At 36.9% G+C, this 24,469-nt stretch overlaps 1 protein-coding gene across 1 annotated transcript in view; it reads left to right on the forward strand.

The window, feature by feature from the left end:
* CTDP1 (CTD phosphatase subunit 1) overlaps positions 1–24,469 on the forward strand; it is a 93,703-nt gene that overhangs the window by 68,152 nt on the left and 1,082 nt on the right. The gene's annotated exons all lie outside the window — the stretch shown is intronic.

Below are 24,469 nucleotides of genomic sequence, written 5' to 3' on the forward strand. Positions count from 1 at the left end.
TTTTAATTTAGAATTGCTGGGATTTTGAGCTGAAAAGCTCACATAAACTAATAGTTTTCCTTACTGGTGAGTAAAGTAGTAGGAATTAAGTGATTTACATTATTTTGACTTTTGCGAGCATGAGAGGCATCAGCCTACAGGTCAAAGCAAGCATTGCAGTCCAGGTAAAAGTTTCTGAATTCCGCACAGTAAGAGCTTAATCATGAGTTTCAGTTGTTGTTCTACCACACAAATTATATTCAAGAGAAACTGAAAAAAAAAATAGCACATAATTTGTTACAGAGATGCTCATAAGGAGATTTTGTTTGCAGTGTCTTGGGATTTTTTGGAGAATGAGAGTCATGGGAAAATTTGCATGAACTTTTTAGTTCATCATTGATATTTCTAATAATGAGCATTGTTTGTTTTAAAGTGAGTCTGGTAAGACATAAGGAATGTATAAAAAATTTGGTCCATTTCATATAGTTAAATTGGAATTTTTAAAAGTTGCCTCCTGTGTGGAGCTTGGAAGAGGAAAGACAAACCAGCAACAAATATTTTTAGAATTTCGTTAGAAGTAGCAAGACGTCTTGGTGGCTAGTCTCTGGTAATTTATCTTACTAAAAAAAAAAATCCAATATGTTAAGGATTGTTTTCAAATACTTTTCCTCTTTTCCTCATGTTTGCTTTACAAAGAGCAAGTACATTTGTAATTAATTTTTGCTCTACTTAGGAAAGCTTCTGGGTAAGCATGGACATACTTATGCACTCAAAACATGTTGAGGCCATATGTCTGTGGTGCTGCTAGAATAAAGTCATTGAGAGGCTTCCTAAGTAACTTCTATTTATAGCCTTTCTGCTTTTAAAAAGACACCTATAGTTTTGTTAAGTTGTGTAGAATATTGAACCTGTATGGAGTGCTAGCAAATGTATGCAGAAAGTGCTAGTTCAGATCCTGACCCAGTGTCTTCTAGGCAGGAAATGCTGTATGATTCTGTCATCCTAGTTCCGTTTTTAGTTTGAAGTCTTAAATTGATGTCTCCAGGGTCAGTTGATGTTACATGTGCTAATGGTATACTGTGCAAGAGGGATAATGTAAATAGTAACAGTTGTTATACAGCAGGATTAAAATCTCCAAGGGCTTAGTCCACTACACAGAAACACTACTTCCTAGGTAGTATGTGGCAGCCACACTAACGGAGACTACATTACTGAAAACAAAGCACTGTACAAGTTCTGGAAAGTTTAAAACTCCTGAAAATTGGAGTCCTTGGGGTATTAGGTTGTAATTTTCTTTTCCTTTTTTTCTGCTCAGTTACGTAGCCTGGAGTTGCAATTTATTTGTTGCTATGAACACCATTACCTCTTTCCCTGTTAAGAAAACAGTTTGTGTTGTAGAGGCCAGTCCCAACTATTCATCATGCAAATCTACCCTTAAACTGACCTTTAAATCATTATTTCAGAAATTCCTTTGATCACTCTCTTGCTCATGTTTTAGCTCTTATTGTCTCCAGAATCTATAAATTATTTTTAATGAAGAAAAATGTTATCAATGATCCAGTACTTCCATATTCCAGATCAGCTTGTTCCTACAAGAGATGCAGCCTGTAGAGACTGGTGATCTCTTGTAAGTAATGCTCCACTTACAACTATTCAGAAGTTACTGACATGGAAACTATAGCATTTTAATATAGAAATTTTGCATTTCTGCTATTATTAGACTGGCATTAACTGGGCTCTACTCTGGAAATCTACAGAATATCATGACTCTTTACCTGACTTATATGACGTGTAAAGTTCTGATCCACCTCTTGCAATTATGAACTGCATAACAATAAAATACATCTTCAGGTTACTTTTATTTAGAAAATTTAAGTGAGGTAAATGAGTTTTTATTCTTAAATCTTTTTGATCTTCATTTGGTTTGTGTTATTCTGAGCTGCTGCTTATAGAAGGTGTTCTGGAATAGAAGAATTGCATTTAGAGCTTTGATGCAGTGTTTGTTGAAGCAGACAGTTACCTGACTTCAGCAAGAAATGTCATAAGAATATATCTGGGAGAAGAATGGACAGGAGTGTGAAATAATCTTGTTAAGAAACTTGCCAAGCATTGTGTAGATGGTGAGATTTTAACCTCCTTTAGTTTCTAGATGCTGGAAATTTCCAGTGGAAGGTGATGCCCTGAACAGCAAATGCAATTGTTCCCATATACTTGCCTTTCTTCTAACAAGAATAGATTTTGGAAACAGTTAATGAAATGTTTCAATAAAGCAGCTAATCTTATTTAGACTTAACATAAATCAGATATTCTGTGATGTGTTCACTGAGGTACCAAGGTGTCGTGGTTTAGTGATGAGACTTAGAAGATCAAGTTAATGGTTGGACTTGATAATCTGAAGGTTTCTTCAAGCTAGGTGATTCTGTTATTTCTCGGTTCATTATCAGAAGCTTTGTACAGTGTCTTTTTAAAAAACTTACTTCTGATTGCTATCAAATCACAATACCAAGACCTACATTTTTACAGTGTTTTCTTCCAGTAATTTCAGCTTCTGTAAAACATCTGTTAAGGCTGATTGTTCTGCTGAGAATTTCCTCAGTTTTCAATTGAAAGGTTCAGTACTTAGTGTGTTCGGAACATGTTCTTCAGCTTCAGAGGGAAGTACTCTCCTCTGAATAACGAAATAGAAGAAGTCAAATAACAAGAACTAATATCTAATTCATTAGCAAAATTATTTTCTTACCAAAATTAAACTTCCTTTATAGAAGTATACATCAGTGAACTGTTTCCTTTAGCAAAATTTCTTACTGGTAATTTTGGCATCAGTCCAGAGTAGTTGGAATTCCTGACTGATAATAAAATCATACTTGTAAGAACAACAGGTATCTGAAATGGTACTTCTAAGCTTTGACAGTAGTTTATTCTCTGAAAAGCTTTCTTCTGTTTTGCATATACAATGTAAGTTTCTGTATGTATGTTATAATTCAAGAAAGAAGGATAAGGGCTGCCTTGAAAATATCTTCTGTTTTACAATCTTGACCCTTGACATGATGGGCAAATGTTGGTGGTATGGCAGTAGAGGTTGAACCTTCCCATCAATATTCTGTTTCATTTTGTGGCCATGCAACAGATGGCAGTAGAGGGGCAGTCTGATAAAATGGTATCTGACATGGAAGTTCAGATGAAGCAGAGGTGTGTCCCTGAATTCCACCACGCAGAAAAAATGGCACCGATTGATATTCATCAGCTTGCTGAACATTTATGGACACCAAACAATGCATGTGAACACAGGAAGGCAATCAGTAGTGTGTTTCAGCAACTGTGGATCACCTCTACTGGTGCCGAATTTTATGAATGCTGCTTGCATGCTCTTGTTCAGTTCTGGCAAAAATGCATAGCTAATGGTGGTGATTGTGCTGAAAAACAGTTTTGTAGCTTAGAATTTGCTCTCTCAAATAGTGTTATTGTACTTCTTGTATCTGTTGTAGTTCCATGAAAATAAATAGGAAGCATTACGTTTGGAGTGAACTATGTATTTTAAGTTACTTACTAGCGTGGCAGTCATCTGAAGTCTTTCAAAGAGAGTCTAAATTTCTAAAAGGAGAGGTATTTTTTGCACTTCCTTCAGAATGTCTTTGCTTCTTTTAAGTGCTTTCTTTTTTTCAAATATAAAAGCAATTTCTTTTAATAGCCACTGTGCTAGAAGATGGAAATTACACTTCTGCTTTCTTTCTTGCTGCCAAAAAAAAAATCTCCTGCAAAGTCCTCTAAAAAGTCTTGTTTGGCACATCTCATGCTAATTGAGCCAATGTATTTGCTGCTGTTCCTATAACTTTCTTTCAGCTCCCACTCTGGAGACATTCTGCTCTGACAGTCTTGGGTCTTAAATTTTCACATTTCAATGCTTCTCAGACAGTACTCCTTACATCAGTAATTCATATTTATCTGACTTTTTTTTTTTTCTGTCTTCAAACTTAACTGATGCTGGTAGTGCAGTTTGTGAACTAGTGTGTTTTGAACCAGTGGAGTGCTTCTGTTAAGAGTGGGTATTCAAAAAGATATTTTCAGTCATCAAGAATTGAAACTTCCACTACCACCTTTTTCAACAGAAGTGTGTATTGCATTGTGTGTATGCCAACCTGGAAGATAATGCATGGTTCCTTGTGGCACAAATTAATCCTAATGTAACAATAGTTCTCATCGTTCAGAGGAGCAAATAAGCACATTTACATGACTGAATGCCTTTGCATTTTTAACAATTTTGAAGTAAATGTTCTTTGTATATGGTAGACACAGTTAAAAAGTTACTGCAGCTTCATGTAGTCTTTTTTTTCATGTGTGTAGGAGAAGAAAGTAAACATTCCAGACTGAAATCCAGGATGGACTTCTAAAACAAGTGCTGTCATTGTCAGTGTATCTTACTGTTTTCACATGAGCAGGATGTTCTGGAGAATTTTAATGTCACTTCTGTTTGGAAGTGATTTTGAAGACTAAGAAAGAGGAGGCCTTTCTGGGCATGCAAAACATGATTTGTTTCTGTACTCAGTGTTCAGGGAACTATCATTATTGAATGAATATGCATTGTAAACATTGTTTACATCATTTAGGAACATTTTTACTTGAAAGCTCTTATGTTACTCAAAATTTCTACACAACAAAATCAATATGGTAGTAATAAAAAAAAGTGGGGGAGGAGAGGGTCAGATGGGTGTCATTATTTGAAAATAATTATTTGGTAACTCTTGATAGCTCTTGATTTTAGAGTGTTGGATCTCAGGTAATGGGTGGCCTATGAATGAAGAATGTGCATTTTTCAGTCCCTCAACTGTAAGGAAGATAGAATTGACAGGAATGAAATACTGTCCAAATGTTATTTTAATTAGCAATCTTTATGATAAAACTTCAGTATATATTGCTGGGTTATTTTAAGTATATATTTATTTATTTGAAAAATAATTTTTTAGTAGGAGTGTTTCAGCAATTTTGGAAAGCAGTTCCAAATGTCTAGAAAGTCACTGACAAAATGAATTGTTATAATTGGATTCATTTTATGATTATCAGTGGAGAATTTAAAAAAAAAATAAATCAAACTGCAGGTCTTACTCTTAAATTTCATCCACCTAGCAGCGTGCTTCTGTTCTCTACCCCACTTACTCTCTTTAAGCTAGATACCTTTTTCTTCTCTTTAAGGAAGCTCTCTGACCACAAATGTATACCATCTGACCATAAATATACTTAGAAAAACTTATTCTATGTTCTTAGAAAAATATGTTTAGAATAGTTCATGCTTCAATTGCAAAGTGTAAGTGACTGCTTACACTTTGCTAACCCAGACCCATTTGAAGGATTGTCCTCTGGATTGACCTCATGTAATGCTTTTCCTTGGTTTTAGTTTGTCAGTGGTCTCTTCCATCTAATCTTTCATTGTGTGCTTAATTCTTTAATACCACAGCAGTGTAACAAGAAAGGTGGGGAGTTTTGTCTCCTCAATAACGAGGTAAAGCATCACTGTTTTTTTTCTTAGAAAATGCTGTTATTCCATAACTCATTTAAACCTATTAAATAATATTATTTTTAATCTGTCTTACTAAAGAAATGTATATTTTTTTCCTTCTGATTACTGGAGAAAAATGGGAGAACTAGTGTGAATTTTACCCCCAAAGAATGTCAGCTGCAGGCAACCCATGTATCTGGGTATTTCTCAGAGAAGAGTGGGACAGAAGTGAACTCAAAACTAACCCTTTGATGTATTTTTCACCAGGGTGTTAGATCATTTTGTTAGAGCAAAACTACTTATTGCTCCTGTAGCAACCAGAAGAAATAGAAGGCTTTTTTATTACTTCTGGCTTGGAAAACAAGTTACTATGATGATCACTCGCTGCACTTGTAGTCTCTTCTTGTAGCAGAAAACAAGCAGTTACATTGTGTTCTAGAAAAGCCTTGTTAAGGGTAAGTCATTTAGTTAAGGCAAAAGAATGCGTCCTTTGGGAGCACATTAGAGAAATCATTTTTCTTTGCCAGCCTAATATTCCTTAATTCATCTACAAGGAGATATCATCCTTCAAAAAAAGATCCTGACCAGAATTTCTCTAAAATTTTCACTCTGATTAGATTTATTGGGCTCAATGAAGGGAGTTAATGACATACAAGATCCCCCAATCTCACTACATCTCTGTGCTATCCCTCCCATCCAGTCAGGCAGTAATCAGCCTTTGGGTATTTTTAGACCTTTGTTCACTTCTCTTTAAAGTACTGTTTTATTCTGCACTTTTTTTCCTTATCTGGGCAGAAAAAGTTTTGTTTTTTCCTGTTTGTTGTTGGTTTTTTTTTTGTTTTGCTGTTTTTTAAAGGAGTGTAGAGAACACAAATTGCATGAAAGTCAGTGATGCATTCTCTCTCAATCTAAATTTCAGGTGACTTAGTGAGTTAAATGCATATTTCCATACCTGACTTAGAGAATTCACACAGACACACCATGGAAGTGTTGAATGATCTTGCCACTTAATATTTCCTTTATTTTATCTTTCTAAAATATATGTGCTGAGGCAATTTGCCCAAATGGGGTTCACTGTTGAGTTTTCTGAAGTTATTAAAAAAAACCCCATACATAAATTAGTTTGAAAACAGTCTTTGTTAAAGGCTTAAGGTTTTAATGCTCTGTGCTATTTCAAAGCTAATACACTGATTTAATTATTTTTTCATAGGATTTACAGAAATCTTTTTGTCCTTCAAGATTGAATTGTGTAGCTCTTTTACACACAAATATTTGGAATAATGATATTTGTAAAATAGTAACAGTATTCTGCTTCTTAGTCATGCTTGGACTATGTCTTACACTTAACTAATTCATTTATCCTTTCATTGTTAGACCCACAAGAAGAGTTTTAATGCTTCATAGATCTCTTTACAAAGGATTCAAAACTGATTTATGTGAAAAGATTATACCAAATTTGCTGTACTGTGCTGTGCATAATTTTCCCAGAATCTTTTGGTAACAGACTGTTGTCTTTGGAGGTCTTTCTGTGCCAAACATTTGATTTTTTCCCCTTTTTTTTCTATATTAAATCAGATTTCCAATCTGGTATAATGAGTGCCTTATAAAATTAGAGAAGTTTTTCTCTTGAAGAAATTATAGAATCACTTTGGTTGCAGAAGACCTCAAAGATGATCTAGTTTCAAGCACCCCAGCCATGGGTAGAGTTGCCAGCTGTCCAGGACCCCATCCAGCCTTGCTTTAAACACCTTCCAGGATGGGACATCCAAAACTTCCCTGTGCAACCTGTTCCAGTGCCTCACCACCCTCTAAATAAAGAATTTCTTCCTAACATCTTATCTAAATATCCCTTCATTTAGTTGAAACACGTTTTCTCTTGTCTTATCACTGTCAAAATATCTGTCTTTTTTGTAAGTTTCCTTCAAGTACTGGAAGGCTACAGTGAGATCTCCCCAGAGCCTTTTCCAGGCTGAACAAGCCCAGCTCCCACAGCTTTCTTTCTTTGTAGGACAGGTGCTCCAGTCCTCTGATCGCCTTTGTGCTCCTCCTGGTCCTGCTCCAATGGCTTTGATCCTTTTTTGTGCTGGGGGCCCCAGATCTAGACACTGTACTCCAGATGGGGTTTCATGAGGGTAGAGCAGAGGGGGAACAGTTGCCTCTTTCACCCATCTGGCCACCCCTCTTTTGATGCAGCCCATCATTTGGGCTGAAAGCACATGTTCTTGGTTCATGCCAAGCTTTTAATCAACCAAAACCCTCAAGTCCTTCTCCACAGGGCTACTCACAATGAGTTCTCTCAGCCCACAAGTTGATGAGAAGATGCTGGAAGTAGGTAGGTAGAAACAGTCAAAAGAATGTAAACATGTAGAGATATTTTTCATACGTTATTGTGTTTGCTGCTCACTAGTCATTTTGGTACAGTGTTCATGTGGATATTAAAACTGTGAGAGATACTTGAGGAATTGAATCTGAATAGCCACTAAGTTGAGGTTAGAAGGGGTTACAGCTGGCCTCATAGCTTTTTTCTCTACAGTATTACAGTTGGCTTTACCTCTGTAATCTGTGTAATCTGTTTCTAAGAATGTGTAATATCAAGAACATCAACATCTAATACACCCCAAACCTTTGTACTTGAAAATATGCCATAGCATATCTTTTTAACTTTGTAGTTGACTGAAGTTAAGTGCTTTTCATTTCTTAAATAAAACTTGCTTTCTATATTTTCTTTGTGGGCTCCTAAAGCAATGAAAAATATCAACTGTAAAAATACAGCAAACGTTGTTTTTCTAAATGAAATGTTTTTCAAGCATGTAAGCATGTTATTTCTGCTTATTTTTCTTCAGTTTTGATTTAGTATAGGTAAAACAATACTTTTATGTTAGATTAAACGTGCTGTGTACTCAGAAAATGATGGTGTTATTAGCCATAAAACATGCAATTACACTGAATAAATTATTTATATTAGAAAACCATCTACTGGCTATCTATATGAATTACATTTGTAGTCTTCAGAAAAACTTAGAGGTGGGTCAGTCAGTTCCGAATTATTCAGAAAAGCTGCCATGTTTAAAAATCATTTCTCAATAAAATAAGTCCTTGTTTACCTGGGGAAACAAGCAGCATTACAGAAGTTTGATGTACAAAACATGATTTTATTTTTAATTACAATTTTAGACAAAGCTGAGCTATTTGTAAATTATATAAAACATTTACTTTTTCTGCGATATATTTTCTGTGTAAAATGTTGTCTTCATTATTTCATGCATATTAGACTTGAGTATGATATAATCATAAAAACCTTTTCAAAGCTTTGTCAAAGCTGCATTTGATTTCTAGCTCTAAATCATATAGGATCTAGAATTTTGATCTTTACAAAAAAGATAAGCTTGGGTTTTAGACAGACAGTACTTCTTGGTGGTGACGTTCTCAGTGAGGTGGTTTTTTGTTTTTTTTTTTTTTTTTTGATTGTATACCTCTTTGGCAACTTTCACTGTGGCTTAAGATTCTATGAAAGACAAGAGTGAGAACCAAGAACAAGACAATTCATATTATATTCAGTTTTAGATCTGTGAGTAATTTTTTAAACGTTGCAGTATTGAAAAAATCAGAAAGCTGGAAATTACTCCGTTCTGTTACTGTATTGTCATAGTCCTGCTTGGTGTTTTCAGTGGCATAGCACTGTGTGTTCTTGTTGGAAAATTTGTTTTATCCATGTGCAGAAATGTAGGCATAAAACTAGAGATAAGCTAAAGAAGCCCAGATGAGCAAGGGATGTTTCACTTGGAAGGAAAGCTGGTGGAAGTTTGTATACCATAATTTCTGTAGGACTTTTTTCTGGAAGCTTTCATGAGCCTGAGAAAATTTTCTTACTTCCAGAATTTTGCAGGTAGCCCTCTTTCCACCTGACCAAACTCCAGCTTCAGAAACTACTCCGGGCTGTGCAAGGCCATTCCTGTTTTCTTTCTCTTCTATGGTCTTTCAGTATGTATAGTGTGGAAGACAAGTGATTGAAATGTTCGGGTTCTGCAAAGATAGATCTGTTAATTTCTCATCTTTATAATAGCCTGTGTTTTGTTTTGCTATGGTCTTTTTTTTCTGTGTGAGAGCTGATTGATCAGTTTGTAAAACAGTGGAAAATATGCAATGAGTGGTTATGATTGGCATCTCAACATCTGGGAAGCATGTAATTGGTTTATCTTGTGCATTGCTATCACTGGAAGAAATAAATGACAGTTTTCTATCTCTGCAGTTCTAATCTAGCACTTCCTTGACATCAGGCTTTTTGTATGATCATATAGTTTATTGTATTTGTGTCTTGTTTAAGAAGCATGAAATAATTGCAAGACAGTTTTCAAAATGGCTAGGAAAGTTAGCCAGTAGTGCTGTAGTGATGAGAAGATGATAGCAGTGTGGTTCATGGAATCAAAGAATGGTTGGGGTTGAAAGGGACATCTGGAGGCTATCTAGTCCAATACCCCCTGGTTTGGACTATTTCTTATTTCCCCCTATTTCTTATACTGGGGGCCCTAGAAGTGGACACAGTGCTGCTGGTGTGGCTTTACCAATGCTGAGCAAAGGGGAAGGATCACTTCCCTTAACCTGATGGCAATATTTTGCCTGAAACAGGCCAGGGTACCCTTGCAGTCTTCAGCTGCAAGGGCACAGTGCTGACTCACGTTCACATTGCTGTCCACAAAGACACTTTCATCATCTGTTTTTTCTTCCTCTAAGCTATGTCAGGTTTTCCCAACTAGTTTTCAAGGAAGAAATATAATGCTTTTAAATGGAGATATCAAACTACAACTTATCCAGAGCTAGATGCTGCTTACATTCATATATTTCTTAATGTCACTGTCTGTGCCATTTCTATGACACTTAGCACTCAATCTTTTTTGGAATCTTAACATTCAGAAAAAATGCATTTGAATGATAATCGTCACAAAAAAAAAATCATTGCATAGGAGTAAAGCTTTTCAAATATGATATAATTCATCGATTTCATAAATTGTAGTTTCCAGTTACTGCACTTGTTACTAACCACGTCAAATGGAGAATGCTTTATATTAAATGTGTGTGCATCTCCTAACTACTTTCTGGTGACGTTCTGCAAGTCTTGCTTTTTTTTTTTTTCCTCAGAGATGTATCCTGATTATTTGTTTCCTTCATAAAGTAGTTCCAGGTAGAAATTACTGATTCTCAAATTAAAGAAAAATTACTGAGGAATGCAAATGCACCTAGTTGCATGTTGAGAGATGCAGAAATCAATAAACAAATGTGTACTTATTCAACTGTTAAAGCTGAAGGTTTTTATTCAAAGACTGTAAGCACACTTTGATAAGTAGCTCAAGAGATAGAAAGTCTGCCTTGGGAAATCACAGAAGGACATGCTGCTTACAGATTCTGAAACTCTGAGGTACTAACTGATGAGTTATTTCAAAAGCCCTGTACTGGATCTGTTAATTAAAGAGGAACATACATTTTGGAAAGCATCAGATCATTAACTGGATAAGAAAAAGTTTCAGGAGAGTACAGCAGGAGTGTAAACCTTCACACATTTAGACTATTATATTTAGACTATTAACTAGAGCTAAAATTAACCAAGGTGCTGCTTCACATTTAGATCATGAGACTGAAACAGGTTTACTGTTTCTGTTTCTTAAGTGCACAGCTTATGCGTGTTTGCTAAAAGTGTCGGGCTGCTGAGTTTCCTTAGAGGTTTTTTTTCACCACTAAAATAGAGATGTTCATCCTCTTTAAGGCCTTTAGGAAACTAGCTATACTATATAAAACTTCTCCATTTCTTCCAAGCAAGCGTTGGTGCAGAATTAATGCACAGAACAACTAGTTGGATTATACTGTGTACTTGCCCTACAGCTTTGGTTGTATAAAAGCATAGCATCTCTAAAGCATAGATGCTAATGTGTCATTCCAAAAACAGTAAAATGACAAGTATTACACTTACACATTACATCCACAGCACATGTCCTAAGACAGCTAGCTGTGCTGCTTAGCATACATCACTAATGCTTCCTTGGCCTTCACAGGTGATTATGGCCCAGTAATAATTGCAGCAGGAGAATAAAATTAACATGGGAATATGCTGTTAATTATTATTCTGCAGTCAGTGATGATGTTCTTGTCCTTATAAACTTCAGTATTATCACTAGAGTTTTTTTTCCCAGAAATCTTAGATGGCAGGTACCATAGTGGAAGTTTAAGGACACTGGCTGGCTGCATGTTGCTCAGTTTTGCTATCTTCTTGCAGAACAGTAGTTCTTGGCAAGAACATCTGAACTACTTTTTGTATATGGTGTTCCTAAACTATTGAATGTACATTGTTTCTCAGTAATGTGCATGATATTAAAATATGTTGATGCTTTTGTTTTTTCAAATCAAACCTATCCAGTTTAAATAGCAGTAGAATTTTTCTTAAAGCTTTTCTCATTTTTCTGGGATTTTTTTTCCAAGTAGTTATCTATTCATATGGATATGATGTTATTTTTGCCAAAAGTTTCTCTAGCATTTGGTGGTATAATAGACAAGGTTTTCTTCACTATAAGGATGACCTAAATTTAGTTAATTTTACATCAAGAGCAATGTAAGCTATTACAGTTTTCTAAATATTTTTTCACAATTCAGTAAAAAGCTCAAAAGGAGTGATTTGAACTTTTGTGAGATATTTTAACTCAATTCTGTGGTAACTTCACATTTCTCTCCACAATGCAAAGAGTTCAAATTGCTGTAAAGAGAATGTAAATCATACAATACTTTTGGTACAGGTATTTTAAATCACTACTTTGTCTATATGTTGGACTACATCGGGTGGGAATCTTGAAAACACTTTTAAATACAGTCTGATTAGAATTACCATGTGCCTTTGACTTCTTTTACTTTCTGTTGTAATGCCTGGACAGATGATTAAAAGTCTTCCATATATTACTAAAATTAGGGAACTCTTGTCACAAAAGATCTTAATTTTCTTGACTACACTAAACGGGCTTCACTTATACATTCTATAAGAAGTGTGCTGGTATTCACAAAATGAACTGAGAATCTAAAATTGTCCTTTTTTTCTAGTTTACAGCAGCTGAAGTTTGAAACTATAATGTAGGTTGTCAAACATAAGAGTTCTGTTTGTCTCATGAAATATTCTAATGATACTAAAGTGTATAAAGGAATCTCTTATTCTTACATATTCCCTTTTCTAACTTACATCTGTAATGATTTGGTGTATGCCTGTATAACTTAGGAGTTCTGTGTGAAGTAATGAAATTGATTTGTAACTAATGCTTCAATGCATTGGAAGTAGAAATCTTTCCACAGTCGTTGCCTTTCATCACTACAGAACCATTAACTAACTAAAGAGTTGGCTACCTGGGAGGCAGAGGAGCCCAGGGCAAGTCATTAAAACCTACTACAGAGGTGAAAGAAAGCGGAGTGGAGCCTGTGCTCTGCCCAGCAGAGCCCCAGCCCTGGGAAGGAGCTGACTGTTCACACAGTCTGAGCACTCAGGGAATTCTTGATAGGTAACGCTGCTTTTAGGATGTGGGATGTGGGCTTCTTAAGCCTGTGGGATTGTTCAGAGTGTTCAGAGTAATCTCCTGGGTACTAGCAGAGAGGTTTCTGAATGATAGATGGGAAGTGGTTACCTGATAACTGTCTCTGTAGGCCAGCTGGGAGATTTGTTTCTGATATCTTACATAGATGAAAAAAGCTCAAAAAGCAGTTTATATTTGAAGAAATGAAGGCTGCAGGTAACTGAGAAATGAGTGAGGAATTCCCAGCATCAGCTGCTTAAAGACATGCTTTTGAGATACATACTGTTCTGCCACCTTTATTATTTGCAGCTCCAACTTAGCTTGCCAGATTGCTGGAACAATTTGAAAAAAAAAAAAAAAAAAAGCATGCTGCTCGGTGAATAGCTAAAGCCAGCCAAATAGGCATGCTGGGGAGGAAGACAAAGGGCAGTGAAGCTCTATAAGGAAATGTCACCTTTTCTTCTGAAGCAAAATGTTTATTTCTGACCAGTCCTCTCAACCCATCCTGACCTCTGAGCGTTCAGTCCCATGAGGGGAACAGTAGGAAAACCATTTCACCCTGTCTTACAATTCAGAGCACTTGTGTTACACACAGCAAACAGTTCCCATTCCTTTCTTCGATAGGATTTAAATCCAAGTAAAAAGCTCTAGGTATCAAGTTGTTCTGGAGGTGGAGTTACTTCTGCTTCTCCACAAGAGCAGTCAGCTCTACTAAACCCCAATACCCTGCCTCCCATTCAGTGAAACAGCTCCCCCAGTATTGGGTGAATATTAAAGCACTTAATATTACCACCACCTCAGTTTTAGCCATCTCTAGATATTAATATTCTTTTGCAACTGTGACTTGAAAATAATGGTAAGAGAGAAAGAAGATGTGAAGTAGATGAAGTTCAGAGCTATTAAACAATTAGTTTCCCTTATTTAAATATCCATATATTTTACTATCTCTTGAGAATAAGGAAACCTAGAAGTACATTAACAACTATTTGCAAAGATTTTTAATCCTTCAGTCATAGCTGCTACTAACACACACCAAAAAAAAAAAAAAGTACTTTACATTTCATTTCACGTAACAGCTGATGCACATAAATCTTGACCTCTGCAAGTCCTTAATGGCTGCTGCTAAGCTGCAGTTTATATTAACAATTTAAATGGTTACTTGAAGCCTTTGCTGTAAACATCGATGGAGAAAAGGCAGTGCTGCTTCTTAATGCAGGGAGGTAAAAAACAGGAAAAAAAATGGTTAGATCACTCCACTTGTGAGTAGTTTATCAATCATTTGAACTCCTAATAGGTTTTTCCATTTGGAAAAGTAAGATCAGATTTTGTATAAAATGTGAGCGTATTTCACAAGTATATTGTGTCAAGCTGATTGTGGGAAATTGTCCGTGTATTGTTATCAGCTCAGCATGTGAAAATCACAGTATGGATATTTTAAGTACTCATTCCACTGAAGATGTCCCAGTGGCACAAGTATCTTTTGCTATGTGTCTTGTGCATATTGCCACCACATTTGAGAATTTCCTCAAATTAATTTTTCACATATTCCTCTTGTATGTATCCCTATGTTCATGCAACTTCTTAATCATATTTCTCTGCAACCGTGACCCGTGACTGGTACCACTACACCGATAAGGCAAGGCTCAGCAATAATCTCCTGCTCTGGATTGATAGTACAAGAGCTGATCTGAAAATAACGTCTCTTATTTTATTATGTTGGCCCATGATAGCAGAGGCACATGTCAGCGGCATGGCAGCAAAGGCTGAAGCTTGCCACCAGTATTGCATTACATGCTTATGTTGTGTGACAGATGGCAGCAAAGCATTCTGACAAAATGACCTCTGACATGGAAATGCAGATGAAGCAAAGGTATGTCATTGAATTCCTCCATGCAGAAAAAATGGTGACTATTGATATTCATGTGTGCTTACTGAACGTTTGTGGAGACCAAACCATGCATGTGAGCGTAGTGAGGCAGTGGGTGGTGCATTCTAACAGTGTTAATAGTGACAATGGATTATCTCTGCCAGTGCAGAATTTTATGAGCACGGCATGCAGACTCTTGTTCATAGCTGACAAAAAGGTATAGCTAATGGTGGTGACTGTTGGAAACTAGTATTTTGTAGCTGAGAATTTGCTCTAACAGATAGTGTCATTGTGCTTTTTGTATCTGTTATAGTTTCCATGGAAGTAGATAGGAGGCACTTTCAGAGTGACCTCATATGAAAACAACTGATACAGTGAATGCTCTGCTATGTGATTTGATTTAGCTAATAGTCTGGTGTATGCTTTTTTGAACCTGATTGAATTTTTGATGTTCAGTGACCCAGTAGTGTAGAGATACAGATTGAATACATGTAAAGTTTATTATTATTGCATAGTTAAAGATGGATAATGTTCTGTTTAGAAGGTATAGCATATCACAGAATCACACAGAATCTTAGGACTGGAAGGGATCTCTAGAGACCCTGCTAAAACATGTTCCTTTCAGTAGGTTTCACAGGAAAGCATCTAGTAGAGGCATCTAGTAGAGGCATCTAGTAGAGTCATGAATGTCTCTAGAGGAGACTCCATAACCTCCCTGGACAGCCTGTTGGTATGGAGCATCCTGTGTGCCTCTTTTTGCTCATTGCCCCTTGTCCTGTCACTGCACACCACTGAAAAGAACCTGGCCCCATCCATTTGATTCTCACACTTCAGATATTTATAGACAGAGATGAGAGTCTCTCTCAGTCTTCTCTTCTATAGGCTGAAGAGTTCCAGGTCTCTCAACTTTTCCTCGTACTGGAGGTGCTCTAGGCCCCTTAGTGGCCCTCCACTGGACTCTCTCTGGAAGATCCCTATCTTTTTTGAACTGAGAAGCCCAGAACTAGACAGTACTGCAGATGTTGCCTTATCAGGGCAGAGTAGAGGTCAGCAGATCATTCCCTATCCTGTACTGATGCATGCAGTTGTTCTTCCACATGTGCAGGACTCTGCACTTATCCTTGTTGAATCTCATAACATTCCTCTGCACCAGTTCCGTGCCCGCCTAGGTCTCACTGAATGGCAGTACTGCCTTCTGGTGTGTCAGCTGTTCATTCCAGCTCTGTATCTTCAGCAAATTGATGATGGCTGTGTATATCGTTTATATCATTTATAAGAATGATGGAAAAGTCATGCAGCTCTTCTACAAATCTGAATTTATTCTTATCTATGAAGCAAGCTTTGACACTGTTTTCCTCTGTTTCTTATGGAAAGCCAGCAATTTCTAGCCCAAACTTATGTTTAAAATTTCTTCCACTGTATGTTGAGTTTCTCCCTTTCATCTTGTAATTTACTGGTTTTTCTAAAATATCTTGAAGCATACTGGAATGTCTGAAGTAATGTGCTGACTTAAATATAACTTTTCATATGGATAAATTATTTTCTAGGTTCCATGTTTTATAGCTTTGTATTTCACAGCTATTTTATCTCCAAAAAGTCTTCCCAAATTTATTGTATTACATGGAGAAAAGATTTATTGTACGAAACTTCTAACGACAAATGAAGAAAAATTTAAGGTGGCAGCACGGGTAAATTTGAATGAGGAGGGAATGAGGGGAAGGAAAGTGCCGAGTAGTCTGTAGCATATCTCGCTCTTGGGAGTGATAGATTTTTTTTTTATATAGAAGCGGAGCTGCTAGTTGAGCAAGCATTCGATGGTTTCAAAGAACAAATCCAGGAGCTCATTGCCAGAGACGGTCTCACTCTCACGTCCCCTAGCATTATCACAGTCTCCACAGTATCACTTGCACTCTTGTAATAGCTCTAATGGTGCAACATCTATACAAAAAGTACTTAAGCTGACATACTCATTGATAATAAAAAATAACCGTAACATAACAGAAGTGGGTAACTTGAGTTTTCTCGCTGCTGGAGAATTTAAGTGGTTTACCGCACTGCTAGGCCAGCAACAGAGCCAATAAATTCAGGGACTGCCCAGTTTCAGTCATTTGGAGGATGAAGGGTTCCCTTTCTTGGCAGGAGCAAGCTAGCAGAAGTGGATCTTCATTGCATAAAACGGAATATGTATATGGAAAGAGCATGCGTATACACCTCTCTTGGACTTAGTGTAACATTCTAGAGGAATTTTAAGTATTTTTTGTGCTTCCGTTGTGATAGCTCTGTTATCCCTACAGAGCAGGTGATGTGTTATCTTTAGTTGATTTTCTTGAGCCGTCATTGATTGAATGAACATCCCAAAAGAATGCTATTTTTAGCTATTTGCAATTTAAACACAATACTTTGTTTAAAACACAGTGATAGTAAAAATTAGAGTTACAAACACTGACAAAATCTTAGTGTTATCTATAAATTAGTTTAGCACATAACTTAGATACAGAAACATATACATTAAGCTAATTTGTGAATATCTAATTTAAAATCAACCAAGTGAGAAAAGGAATACAAATTTAGAATTAGCAATTGTAAGCAACCGAAATTTAGCACAGTCAAGCGTATAATCAACCATTGTATTTCTTATTTGTCCATCTCTGTTTTTCAAATAGAACTTAGTATATCAGATATAGAGGAAAATGTCATGATTCTTCTCAGGGATCGCCTACAGCATTTACCACTTCACGTCTGTGTTGTCAACAGTGCAGGCCAGTTTGGCCTGGTTCCATGACAAATGGAGCGAGGGGACCCACGGACCCATGTCCCAAGAAAGGGAAAGGAGGAAAGGGCAGAGAGATGGGCCTAAAAACAAAACAGCAGCAGTGATCTGAGGGGGAAAGCTGATTTACTAAATGAGATATTGGAATGCAAACTAACACAATATAATACAATATATTTGGAATTGAAGTTAGTAAGTCCAGTAAAATGAGAATGTCCAAAAACCTTACTCTAATGCCAAAGGTGAGATAGCTAGGAGCACACGGTGCTGGGTCAAGCAGAAAGGGAAAAGAGAGTGATCTTGTGACTTACTGACAGTTTTATCTTTCCCTCTGAACGGGAAATGGAAGAGTGTGAAGTAACTCAAAGCCCTCTGGGGTACGTAGTTGTTCTCTTCTGATTCAGGCGTACTTGGAACTATCAACGATCCATGGAACTGGAGCATTAACTCTTTAACTCCTACTGCACTACCTAATGTTATGATGGGGAATACATGACACATACATTTGAAAACAGTGTTTTTTTCCTCTTTTTCATGTTTTTCTTCAGTGCAGAGATTTGATTTATTCTACAGGGAGATATTTCCTCTGCTTCCTTCAAAATGTCTTTGCATTCCAAAGTTGTTCCTATCTCTCCATAGAGATCTGTAAAAAATACAGGAGAAAAAGCCGCTGCTTGATGTAGAATTTAATTAGCACAAAACTCTACACTAATATTCAGCTTTTATGAAATCCACAGAATTATTATTTAAGCCGATGGCATCAAATCCTGCTTCCAGCCACCTTCGTTAGTACAAGTTAGTGTGTTATAAGCTATATTATGTCTTTATTTATTAAGATGCTTAATGATGCGTAATTTTTTTTCTTTTGAAGTGTTTCCTCAGTGTCTGGGTGTTAGAACAAATCCAACTGAAATTACAGGAAAGGTGGATTCTAAGCAAAATTTTCCAGTGACATCTTTATATAGAACTTTAAACTGAAGGTGCACTCTGTTACCTTGATGCGAGTATTCTACCTCACATGCAGTGTGTTGCTTTGAAAAAATGAATGACATTCTGTTTCCCTGGAGCAATTGTGTTTTTTCATATAAAATTTAGTATTTCAGTATATGCCTCTGAACCTTCTAATTTACTCAAACCTCTTACATTTTTTCCAATTTTTGTCTTTATTGTATGCTACCCTTTTTTAAAACAATAGCTCACATTTAGATCTCTGATGTTTAGAGAAAACATACAAAGCTACTCTTCGTCACACTGAGAGACATTACTGCCTGTCTCTGTTAGTGTATCCCGTGACAAAACAGACTGACACAAGTCTCTAGGCTTTATATATTTGCATATGCATATAGACTACTTTCAGTCTTAGAAGCACGAGTTGATAGAATTTGTTGTCAGATCAGTAACATTTGTAAACTAGATAAAGCTGGAGAGAGAACTTGATTGAAATAGCAAGGTCTGTTTTAGTTTTTAAAATAATCATATGTTGACTGATGTGCTTTTTTTTTTTTTTAATTTTTTTTCTCTTGAGTATTGGCTTATTCCCATGTTGCTAGGTCTTATTTCAAATGCTGTTAGTCTATAAAGTTGTTCAGGAAAAGTGAACAGATTGTTCTGTTTCTGCTATTTTAAAATAAGATTGAGAGATAATATGCCAGAACGCTTTTGAGCATTTTCCATTATAAAAGTGTCACATAACAGTCTGACTTTCCACATACTTACCAGGATACTTAATTTTCTGTTGTCCTTTGCAAATCAATGACAGGAGTATTAGTTATGTGACACAGTGCTATCACTATCACATTTTACTTTGGAAGAAATAATCCATGTTATGAGTTTTAAATTGTTTTCTTATAACAACTAAATGAATCATTTTCAAATAATTTGAAGTTAATTAAATAATAGGTAGTATTTTATAGGTATAGTTTACTTACCTGTGATTCAGTAGTATAAGCAAAACTATAAATCCAGCTTTTCAGGTTTGTGCTATATTCGGTGTCATTAGTATTAGTTTGGTGGGAAGAAAATTGAGTCTAATTTTAAAGCTTTATTGCTACCCTGGTTTTCTTTTAGGATTTTTTGTTTGTTTTTTTAATAACCTGACCAAACATTTAAATGTTAAGAAGTAACAATTTTCAGTGGAGGGAGAGAGTTATTAGATTTTCCTTTTTGCCTAAATATCAGAAAAATACTGCCTTGCCAAATGGACTATGTTAGTAAAATTTACAAATTATTCCTATTGATGTATTTCTGAAATTCTTTTAAACTCTCTGTGATTTCCTGTCCTTGAAAACTTCCTTTCATTTTAGACATGCATTAGCATGTGTATTTCAGAGATCTAGAAAGCTGCAGTTACAATACTTTTCTGTAAGTTTTCAGAGTAGCTTTCTTAACTTTGGAGTTGCTACAACCAATAAAATTAAATCACACCTCACTATTGTGTAAGTGCAAAGTGATTTTTGAGCTATTGGTTGGAATTGGTGGGTTTAGAGCATTGACAATGAATGTACTATTCAGTGAGATCCATCTCTACAATTTCTTTCTGCATCCTGGTGCTATGCAAAAATCATACTCTGTGCATTTTTCTCTGGATTAGATTTCTGGATCATCATGTAATTCTGCAGAAAATATTGAATGAGTTCATGAATAAATATGTTAGGCATCTGGCATTTTTCCTGCGATGCTAAATATTGTCTTGATGGTAATGGCATTAGGGTGAGGTACAAACATCCACTCCAGTCTGTGAAGATGGAGTTAGTGCTACTTGCTGCACTCAGCCATGTGCTTGGCAGCCTGCTGTGCCAGGACATACTGCTCAGAACTCTTGCACAGGTTCATAAGATAAATTGCCTCAGCTGCACATCTGAGCCTTATGTCTTATAGGTCTGCTGTAGGCAACTGCATACTAATGTATCAATCATGCATAAAGGATGTTGTCATGTATCCCATGTCAAGAAATACCTATTTCAAGAAGAACTTTGGAATATCTGAATTAAAGTTTAGTCATCTTGCCTGTCCTGTATAATGTATTAATGCCCACAATGCTGGTTTTCAATTAATGCGTTCTCAGCTCTCGCGTCCTTTAATCTTGTTAGGCAGGCATTGGGCTAGCATCCTCAAAATTGGTTAAAGAGAGCAGTTTTACTGTTAACGCATGTCATGAACTAGAGCTCTTATCTGAATTTCTCAAAGTGGAAGTCCCATGAAAGGCAGTCAGACTCCCATCTCTTCACAGAACTTAGCATTGCCCTTCTTTGTGTTGCAGAAGGAGTCTGCAGAACACTGTGTGTATGTGTACAGAAACCAGAGCAGGCCTTTCAACAGTGGATTTCAGAAGCATGCGTGGGGCAGCATAGTTAGTCTTGTAGTGATGCTGCCTGGGCTGCAATAGCATGCTGTTGGAAAGCAGCAGCTGTTTTAGAATTCCTTTTCAAACCATTGCCTTCTGAAGTGCTTACAGGTGCTATGTGAACCTACTCATCAGAGAGTACCTTGGCTGTGTTTGGTGCCACATTTTAAGTCCTGATTCATGATGTCAGTGCTATAAGCAAATTGTTTATGAAAAGAAAAGGAAAAAAACTGAAGAGCTTTAGTCTGTAGGTTACTTTGTTACTGTACCAATTTTAGGAGCCACTGCAAAAAAAAGGTCAATTTTCAATGATTTACATGTTCGCTGCTTAGCGAAGTAAGAGTGGGGGATGTGAGTATTGGGAGTTAAAGAGTCTAAGTGATGATTTATTTAAATACTTGCTGTAGATTTGTGGTTGATCTGTTCCAACCCAAGCCATTCTGTGATTCTTTTATATGATTTATTTTGCAGTTGTTTGAAACAAGGTACAGAAAAAAGATTCTCACAGGGCTGTCAGATATTTAAGTTGTCTTTTGGAAGGTTTGTTTGTCTTTGAAGTTAATGATACTCAGTAATTTTTGTTTGCTGTTTAATATCAGGCAAGCAAAATTACTTTTAAAAATGCAAATGAGGCTGATGGAAGCCTGTAATGTTCTGCTGAATCATTCTCCCTAAATACGAAGAAAGGAATTTTTCCTTTCTTATAGCAGAGGATTAACATGAAGCTGTGTGTTCTTAAAGTTTTCTGCAAAGACTTTTTATAGGTGGTACTTCAATCTTGAATTAACAAGTTAAACTGAGCATTTCAGGCATGTACTTTTTGTTGATCATTCTCACTGAAATACATTTGCTCTGGAGTAAATTTAAATGAGAAGACAGGTTTGCTGCATTTTCTGCTGACTTCTGGCTTGTTTATTCTGTAAATAAATAGTTCCTCACTTTTAGGAATAATCAACTAGCAGTGAGTTACTGGATGTTTTCCTACAGGTTCTTTGGTATTGGGTTGGATACCAGTAGACTTACAGTATCTGTTGCCAGACTGTAAATTTTATTTTTCAGTTGGTTCAATCAGTTTCCCAAACTGATTCTGTTCTACTGTGAACATTGTTCTATAGATTCCTCCTGAGTTTTTATTCATCTTACTGCTCAGTTAGCACTAAGGATATATTCCTAATCTACTACTTGTTCAACAGTAATGTATTCTGCTTTTGCTGAGTAAGACTTGGCTTTCTTTATTCAGCAATTAGTTTTTCACCAGCTAATAGTGTCATTAATGACTAAACCGTGCTGTGTCTCTCCAGGCTGAAATCATTTTGAAGTAAGCAAGTAAAACACAAGCTCCAACTTGTATAACATTTAATGGAAATGTGTTAAGGTTTCTTCTAACTGAACATTCTCAGTTTGGGTGCTTCTCTGTCTGAGCTGTGCACTAGTGTAGGCTGCACAGAAATAACTAATATGCCTGAGAGGCTGTTTATCCCAGTGTATTAAGCTGCATTTATAGTACCCTCTAACTCCCTTAGCACATTTTAGTTTAGATAGCAAAGTATGCAGGAAGTGCTTTCACCTCACCCCATTTTTTTCTTAAGAATTCAGATACTAGATTGAAAAACCAAGGCTTCAGCCTTACCTCACGGAGTTATTACACATGAAATCACAGTCATAGATCAAATGAAGTTGGAAGGGCACTCTGGAAGTCATGTGGTCCAACTCCTTGCTCAAGCAGGATCGCCTACAGCAAGCTACCGAGAATCATGTCCAGACAGATTTTGAAAGTTTCTAAGGACAGTCCACCAGCAATCTGAGTGGTCCGTGCTAGTGCTTTGTCACCCACACAGCATATATGTGCTTCCTGGTGTTCAGAGGGTGCCTATGTTCCAGTGCGTGCCTATGGCCTCATGTCCTGTCACTGGGCACCACTGTAAAGAGCCTGGCTCAGCACTCTTTGCACCTTCCTTTCAGGCACCTCCCTCTGGGCCGAACAGTCCCACCTCTCTCAGCCTTTTCTCATAGGAGCGATGCTTCAGTCCTGTCATCATCTTTGTGGTTCTTTGTTGGACTTCCAGTAGTTCAATTTTTCTCTTGTACCTGGGAGCCCAGAGCTGCTGTTGTGGCCTCACCAGTGCTGAGCAGAGGAGGAGGATCACCTCCCTTGACCTACTGACAATACCTAATGCAACCCAGAATTCACCTGCAGTCTTCTTTGTGGCAAAGTCACCATGCTAGCATGTGTTCAACTTGCTGTCCACTAGGCACTCCAGGTGCTTTCCTGACAAGCTGCTTCCTAGCTGCCCAGCTCCCAGCATGTCCTGATGCCTGGTGTTGTTCCTCCCTGAGGTGTAGTAGGATTCTGCACCTTTTCTTGTTAACTCTGTGAGGTTCCTGCCAGCCTTCTTCTTCAGCCTGTCTTGAGTTCCTCTGGGAGCCTTCATGACTCCCTGGTATCTCAGCAACTCCTCAAGTTTTGTGTCATCTGCAGACTTGTTCCTACCACCCTGTACGAGAAGAGAAATGAATCTACCATCGTTGTGAGGAAGTAATCAGCAAAGCAGCAGTGTATCTTCTGGTCCCAGTGGGTCAGCATAGTGGAAAGACACAGTCACACAGTGCTGCTCCTCACCTGATTCAGTCCCACTCCTGACATCACACCCTGATTCGTCAGTTGAAAAGAGAAAGGTCAGGTGTCACTGAACCAGCCAACAAATCAAGTGGCAAGTAGTCTGCTCTTCTGAGAATTAATGCCTCTGGAAGAATGACAATAAGAATGTCTTTTTATGTAAAGAAATGGCTTTGTGTTTCAGTTTTGCTAAGAAGCTCACGAGCTTGACTTTTAATCTTTGTGTTTATTTCTTTTGGATATACATATTTCGAGTCAGTATTCATCAAAAGTCTTTCTTGCTATATGGTACTTGTCTGTACTCTTAGAAATAAAGGGGCCTTTGCTAAATTATTAGTTTTCTGCTGAAGATACTTTGTTAATTTTTCATTCTTGCAATTAGATACATTCTCTTCTTAATGAAACCTTATCTACTATGGGAAAGGACATTTGTTTCCAGAGAACCTCTTGGAGCATATTTCTCTGAAATTTGATCAAATGATCAAGGAATGGTTTTTGAAGGTATTTCTACAGCTCATTTTGAATTCTGTGCAAAATCTCAACTTTATTTTTGCCTCAGAAGTATATGTCTGATGTAAAATTCTGTTTTGGCAAAGAGAAAAGATTTTAGGATTCCACAAATCTTCAAGTTCTTCTGCTTATGGCTTTGTCCCAGTTGAAGTGTTAGATTTTTCTTGGAGATCTTTCACAACCAGGAATGTGATTCTTCCAGCAAAGTATGGTGCACATCAGCTTCCTGTTTAATCTCGCTAATTCTCTGGAGGTACAAAGAAGTGTGCTGTTCAGTTGTGCTACTTCAAGGAAATATAGAAAGGAAGAATGAATTGCACATGTTGAGAAGCTCGTGCAGTAAGAGTGGTTGAG

This window comes from Cyrtonyx montezumae, unplaced genomic scaffold (assembly GCF_038088225.1).
Source record: "Cyrtonyx montezumae isolate F1298 unplaced genomic scaffold, pur_monq_1.0 scaffold_8, whole genome shotgun sequence".
NCBI lineage: Eukaryota > Metazoa > Chordata > Aves > Galliformes > Odontophoridae > Cyrtonyx > Cyrtonyx montezumae.